Source organism: Cyclopterus lumpus, chromosome 2 (assembly GCF_009769545.1).
Source record: "Cyclopterus lumpus isolate fCycLum1 chromosome 2, fCycLum1.pri, whole genome shotgun sequence".
Lineage (NCBI taxonomy): Eukaryota > Metazoa > Chordata > Actinopteri > Perciformes > Cyclopteridae > Cyclopterus > Cyclopterus lumpus.
In genome coordinates this window covers 3,680,521-3,688,381 of record NC_046967.1, presented here as the reverse complement: position 1 = coordinate 3,688,381, position 7,861 = coordinate 3,680,521, and the positions used below count along the sequence as shown (strand labels likewise).

Sequence of the window (7,861 nt, the reverse complement as noted above, 5' to 3'; positions counted from 1 at the left end):
TATTTGGTAAAAACGTTTTGAACCTCAAGATTATTGCTTGCATCGTTCATTAAATCATCTATGATGAGCAGGTTGTTTTTGGTCGGAGGCAATAAGACATCGTCACATAGAGACTCTGGTATCCCATTCACAAAGTTGATGGCCCTTATTTTAAGGAGTTGATTATATATGGGCTGCCAGCACGAATAAATATAGACTACATTATCAATGTTGTGTGAAATAATCCTCTCTGCGTTCGCTATGATGTCTTTTACAAAAAAAGTCTTTCCACAGTTTGAAGGTCCGCTCACGACTAGACTGAAAGGATGCTGTAAACGAATATCAAATCCTTGGTCTATGTTAGTATCCATAAGGGAGGGTGGTGTAGTCTGATAATACCCTCCGCTTGTTGTACACCACACGGACGTTCTTAAGGACTGTGTCGTTTTTAAGATGGAATTTCTTTTTGTCCCTCTTGATCGTATCCGATGTGATTATCAGGTTGGGGGCAGGGTTATTCTGATTCGCTACAAAAGCATGCACTAGACCAATCAACGACTCTGTGGTGACAACTGCAGCATTTCGAGCATTTAGTGTGACCCCCTTGCATTTGACAGTTGTCTTGCCAAACCTCGTATTATAGCCGTAGCATTTGGGCCCACCTGATACAAACTCTGTGATATAGTCCTCCTCAGGAGAAGCACACACGTCACCATTGTTTAACTCATCAGTCAAATCGCCAAGATATGGACCCAGGGGAGGTACCCTGTCACCAGCCTGAGATGTGAACACAACACTGTCAGTGTCACAGTACAATACCCTCTCCTGCAGCATGTCAAGTACATCATAAAGCATCAGTCTGGCATGAGCGGTTGTCATTGCACCTATAAAGACATTCACATCCCTTATACGTGACCCCCTGCTGTCCGCATGTCTCCACTGTACCATGGCGACCTCGTCTGAAATAAAGCAGAATTGTCGCACATCATAATCATCGCTAAACATCAATTGTGTGAATCTTGCGGGGTCTGTGATTAACTCGCAGGATGGCATGTTATTTCGCATGCTAAATCGGCCCCACAGAGAATTTAGCAGCAATTTGTTGCAGCTGCGCATGGCTTTGTTGACTTTGATTTTGCTGGGATCGAGCCGAATACCCTCTTTGATGTAATAGTCCTCCACATATTTAGCCCTGTCATCAGGCGTTTTAACGTGACCTGGATATCCTGATATGTGCTTACATATCCCTTAAACAATGTGTCTGTCTTGTTGGGAAAATGCCACACTTCGTCAATGGAGACAATCAGGTAGCCCTTTTCGATAGCTTTCTGAAGCTCAAAGGAGACCCACACCCCCGACAGTTGTCTGGCACTGTCACTGTGTGTACATGCTGCAGTCTGGTTCAATGTTTCAGCGCAGGTGGCACACTGGGGGTATACTGTTAGTTTGACTATTAACATCAGAATTACTGTTGTTATTGGAGGCAATCTGATCATGCACCCCGCTATTACCCTGTTTTAACACCTTTCGTGGCGGTGATGAGGCCATCTTTTTATACCTAGTGTGTAATCACACACACACACACACATATATGTCAGACACACTTTTTAATATCATATATGTATAAAAACAAAACAAAACAAAAAAACAAAACAAAACAAAAAATAAAAAAATTATGACACCTTTTTAAGAAACCAGATATCCTTATCATAACCCGTCTACCCGTCTAATGAGCATGGTTAACAACGTATCTGTAACCCTGGCCTGATCGTCTAGGACCTTTCGTATGTTCAGATCGGTATTGGTCTGGTCACTGGCGAATTTTGCCAGCATGTCCCTGAGTGCACCCACTTGTATGCTCAGCTCTGTAATGGCCTGGTCACTGACGAATTTTGCCAGCATCTCCCTGAGCGCCCCCACCTCGCTTCTCAGTGTTGTGACCTCAGTATTTACACCCCCACACATGCAAGATCCCGTAGTAGTAGTAGTCGTATCACGTGCCCTGTCCCCTTCTGTAGTTATGTCGTATGGAGCCCAATTCTCGGGTGCCTGCCAATTGTCAATAAGAGTATGTAGGTCCTCTAATTGAGAATTACACTCCAGCGGCACAGCCTCTATTGGTGTCTGTATGTCATTCAGATTCACATACGCATCCTGCGGCAGGGCCAATTCTTGAAAGCCATTACCTGATGGTTGGTCTGGGAATAGCTGTAACGAATCCCCCAACACAGCATTCGCACCCCACGCAATGGATTCTGCAGGAGCCCCTGCACAGTCCTGGGTGTCCGCCGGTACGTTCTCTTTGTTGTTGTTGTTGTTGTTGATGTTGTTGCTGGTGCTGTTGTTGTTGTTGGTGAACTCTTTTCCAGGCAGTGATGTGGTCTGTTGTTTCTTCTTCTTCTTCTTCTGCTGCTGCTTCTTCTGCTTCTTCTTCGGTGTTCTGAGACATAACATTAATAATAATATTAAGAAAAGTGATTAATTAAAATACTTATTTATTTATTTATACACTGGCCATCATTAGTTACATACACACCTTGGGGCTTTTTTCGTGTTGTTATCAAGGGACTCTGCAGAGTTCTTTAGATGGCACACCGTTTTCAAAAGCCTGCACAAGAAAAGCAAAAAGAATCCCTACACTGTAAACACCTTGAATCTTTTATTACTTGTGTTTTATTTACCATATATGTGTATATATATATATATACCTTTTTTTCTTTGATTGTATGCCTGATGGAGCCAGCTCTCGCATATATATATATATATATATATATATATATATATATATATATATATATATATATATGTGCCCTGTAGCATCATTTAAAAAAACATGTGTGTTCTTGGGGAGGGGGGGGGGGGGTTGATCATTGTTACCTGCGACCGGCGTCCGTAGCCCATTTACGGCCCCTACTGTTTCAGCCTCGTTAGCATCAAGGGGTCTTGACACCTGCGATGCAGGCAGACAGAGGTCTTCTTCTTCTTCTTCTTCACAATGAGGTGTTATAAACACTTCACGACCGAGTGCTTCAACAGCCCTGTTTATTTCCCTGGTTCTCGGTGTCTCTGGTAATTTATAGGCTGTATCTCCAGTCAAGGTCCTGAGAAATAGTGATGTTAAACAACATTATTATATATATATATATATAGCATTTATTTATATTGCTGAATCACGCTAGTGGGGCCAATAGGTCTGTAGGTACCGTCTGTCTCTTTTGTCTGTATGTAAATCATCCTCTAGAACATGGGATCCACCACGTTTCACACCCAGCACCTGTCTGCATTGTGTTGTTGCAGAACTAAAACAGACATGATTTAAGACATTAGTTATGATTGGAAATACATAGTTTGAAAAAACATAAGAAATTGCAGAGATTTAATACAAAACATACCTGTTTGATCTTTTACATGCAGCTTTACCACCACCACCAGCCGCTCGTTTACACTCCGGTTTCAAGGCACGTGGTCTTGTAGACTTGGCCTTTTGAGTATCTGCCACCGACAAGTAAAACACATTTTAAATAAAATACAGTCCCCTACATATATATATATATATATATATATATATATATATATATATATATATAAATTATGTATTATCAAGAAACTTCATAACTCAGTGTACCGCCATGGTTTTCAAACTATGTAATGGAGCTCACTATTAAAGAAATATGTTCAGTGTAATACCTCATTGTACCACCTTGTTTATTATTGGAAAGTGTCGTATCTTTCAAGCGGCAGTGATGTTGAAGAATGAGGATGAAGGAATCTCCGCGGACACTATTCTTTCTGATATAATAGAGTTTATTACAGAGAGGAATCACAGGTCAGGACATTAACATTCTCCGCTTGTTCCCTCTTAAATACCTTTGTCCTATGTACTATGGGTATTGAAGTGTATTATCACGAAACATCATAACTCAGTGTAATACCTCATTGTACCGCCATGGTTTTCAAACTATGTAATGAGCTCACTATTAAAGAAATATGTTCAGTGTAGTACCTCATTGTACCACCTTGTTTATTATTGGAAAGTACCAGGAATAACTGTTTACAATGAACGCACCTGAGAGGATCACATGCCAAGATTCGTGGCCATGCCTGTGCCGTGGAAAAACACCGGGAAACTTGTTTTTCTTAAACGTTAATCGGACCACTCAGACACCTGAGAGACAAGAAACGGGAATGTACCCTTTCGCAGTCCACAGTGGTGTCCATGATTGTGCATGAGAACGCATGAGAGTAATAAAATAAATAAAAATTTGTTTGAAATTATAAAAAGTCATACTTATGAGATACTTAACCACAACAGTCAGAAGCAGGACTTTGGCATAGGTTACCCTCTAGTTGACATAGAAATGAATTGTGAGTACATTGAAGACTACTTTAAACCTGGTTTTAAAACAGATGAAATACTTCAATTGCTTGCTAAGTCGACCAAACCTGCTGGGAGAAAACGGCCACCAGCCCTCGATGTATCAGTCTGCAGGGTAAAGGGAAGAGATAAGTTAGGTGTATGGAGGAGTGGCTCCCCACAGAGAGCTTGTTTTACCTTCTCAAACACCAACTGGCACTGCTCCGTCCACTGGACCGGATCTGAGGTACCTTTCCGGGTCAGATAGGTCACCGCCCACCTGCTACTCATGCTCCGCCCAGGTGGTGGTGTGGATGATCACATCATTCAAGTAGGCGGCCGCATATGCAGTGTGCGGACGCAGCAAACGGTAGATGAGGCGTTGAAAAGTGTCTGGGGCTCTGAACAAACCAAAGGGAAGCGTGGTGAGTTGGTACAACCCATACAGAGTGGAGAAGGACGTTTTTTCCTTTGGTGACAGAGGAATCTGCCAATGGCCCTTGGTTAAATCCAGTATCGTAAAGAAACGCGCAGTGCCCGGTCGGTCAAAGAGTTCCTCGACCCGGGGCATTGGGTAAGCATCGAACTGTGACACATCGTTCACCTTGCGATAGTCCACACAGAATCGTATAGATCCATCCTTCTTGACCACAAGAACAATGGGACTACACCAGGCACTGTTGGACTCTTCTATTACCCCTATCTCCAGCAAGGCCGCTAATTCCCTCTGAACCACTTTTCTTTTGTGTTCAGGTAACATGTAGGGTCGCGACCGCACCACCGATGGCATCTCAATTCGTTGCTCTTTGAGGTTTGTGCAACCTGGCAGGAGGGAGAACACGTCAGCAAACTGCTCTTGCAACTAGACAATGTCTTTTGACTGGGTCCCGGAGATATGGTCTTCACAAAGGAGCGAGGCCGGATTAGTAGAAGTTGGCGCCTCAGGCCCCAGCTCCTCTCTCTCAAAAACCGCGGACACCAGAGAAACAGACTCCGCCTCTCTCCATGCTTTTAGGAGGTTGAGGTGGTAGATCTGTGTAGCTCCTCCCCTGTCAGAACGCACCACCTCATAGTTGACATCCCCCACTCGCTGTGTGACCACAAAGGGCCCTTGCCACTTGCCGAGGAGTTTAGAGCCAGTTTGCTCAATGGCATCATTTCTTCATTACCGTTTAACACACACACATTTCGACAGGATACCCTCTCCCAGCTGAAAGGCCGGTAACAAAGTGTCCCTGCGGTGTATAACCAACTGATAGCGGGTGCCAAGTCTCATGAAGTTAGAGGCTTCAGGTCTATTCATACATTCTGTCATATTCATTGAATGTGTTTATGTAACTCTGTAATGCTGTTCATTCTGTACACATGACATCTATTGCGTCTGTCCATCCGGGGAGAGGGATCCTCCTCTGTTGCTCTCCTGAAGGTTTCTTCCTTTTTTTCTTATGTAAGGGTTTTTTCTATTTCATGGAAGTTTTTCCTGATCCGATGTGAGGTCCTGGGACAGGGATGTCGTATGTGTACAGATTGTAAAGCCCTCTGAGGCAAATTCATAATTGCTGATATTGGGCTAAATAAAATAAAGTGAATTGAAATTGAATTGAATTCACTAGCCACTACAGTTCCCTTCCACAAAAAAGACTCTTCGCTTAATCATCTGCACAACAAGTTAACGCACACACACACACACACACAGAATTAACATTACATATTACATTATGTTTTTTAAATCACAATACACGAAGGACTCTTTAAACAATTTAACAATTTAATTAAGGAATTTTTATGGAGTGGCAAAAAACCTAGAATCAGTATGAAAAAGCTCTTTGCTTCAAGGAAACGTGGAGGATTGGCTATTCCAAATATGGAATTATATAGCATAGTATTCAAAATAAATGTGCTAGCACGGCATTGTGCGAACTATGAATCCAACCACGCATGGGTAAAGATGGAAGAGTAATTAACAGCTCCATTCCAGGTTATGGACTCGTTATCACAAAAACACACATGGAAATCTAATATTACAACACTCTAAGTGGGCATGGGTGAGGGCACATAAGATTCTGGGGATATCTCAATACAAACAAAGCTACTTCTCTACTTGGAATAATCTTCTCATCTGTTTAGGGAAAAAAGTATTTCTATGGGATACATGGCTGGCAAAAGGAATACATGTTATCAAAGATCTCTACAGAGAAGGCTCATTTAAATCATTCAAGGACCTTAAAGAAACATTTAATTTAGATGAGAAGGGGGATTTCTGGAAGTATTTACAGCTGAGGAGTAGCATGGGGTCCGGGTTTGGATTGAAAAGAGAAGAGGAAAAAGAGAAGAAGATTCAGGAGTTCCTAAGTGCTTTTTACTCACTACAAAATTGTACATACATTTTATTTTACACCTCTGAAACTGTATAAAATGGGCTTGATGCAGGACAATACATGTTGGAAATGTAACATAGAAATGGGCTTTTTTCTACACGCTTTGTGGGAGTGCTCCAATGTGTTGCCTTTTTGGAAGGTAGTACTGGAAATGTTAGAAGGGTTGCTCAAACGGCCTTTACCAGAATCCCCACAGCTGTGTTTCTTAGGGGACGCATCAATAGTGCCATCAGGCCTCACCAAAGCAGAGATCAGAATATCATTAACAGATTTCATGGTGGCAGCAAGGCTTATCCTGGGAAACTGGAAGAGCCTACATAAGCCCACGCTCACAGACTGGCTCAAACTTATGACACAGACGGCTGCATTTAATATTTTTGATTGCCAGGGTAAAGAACAGTTCAAGCCAAACTGACCAAGCATGGAAAACCCTAATGGCTTTTATAACAAATTAGAGGATTGGTCAAGTACTCGTGGATGGAATTTGTGTTATCAAGAAAATGCAGGAACAATGCAGGTATGTGAGTATGCACATTTACATGTAAAAGATAATAAAGGGGTGTCGGGGTCTGTATATATTTTATTTTTTTTCTGTTTGCTTTATTTGTCTGCTCTTTTTTTTAAAGGTTTTCTTTGTTGTTGTTGTTGTGTTTTTGTTTTTCTGTACTTTATTATTGTCTGACATGTCTAATTTTGGTATGTATGTTTAATGTTAATATATTTAAAGGAACATAATTTAAAAAAATACACTTATATGATTGTTGTTTACGATATTTATCTATTATTTCACTGTTTTTATTGTTTTTATTAAATTCTCAATTTAATTTCCTATGTTAAATTCCTTGTATGTGCAAATTATTCTGATTTTGATTCTGACTGTGTGCTACGTTATCATTGCGAAGTACGGTGCATGAATGGACGGACCGTACACTTTGGGGTCTAGGTGAGGTACTGATCAGAGTGGGTCTCCATTGGAGTTCATTGTGGGCCCATTGCATGCTTACTGAGTGCCTTCTTACTGTGCACACTTATGACAGTATGTCTGAGGTCAGGCTGTGTGCCAGTTTGAGCTGGATTGAAGGCGTCCTGTGCTGCTTTGTATACACAGTGTGTTTGTGTGTGTTGGTAGATAAGGACAATTCAACAAATC

General features: G+C 41.6%; 1 long non-coding RNA gene across 1 annotated transcript; it reads right to left on the bottom strand.

Annotated features, from left to right (window-relative positions):
- Positions 1 to 2,390: 2,390 nt before the first annotated feature.
- Positions 2,391 to 2,728, bottom strand: LOC117740575. Its single transcript, XR_004610631.1, has 3 exons — positions 2,688 to 2,728; positions 2,516 to 2,587; positions 2,391 to 2,419 (listed from the first exon to the last, which is right to left on the bottom strand). It is a non-coding gene; the product is annotated as an uncharacterized LOC117740575 (long non-coding RNA).
- Positions 2,729 to 7,861: the final 5,133 nt, after the last annotated feature.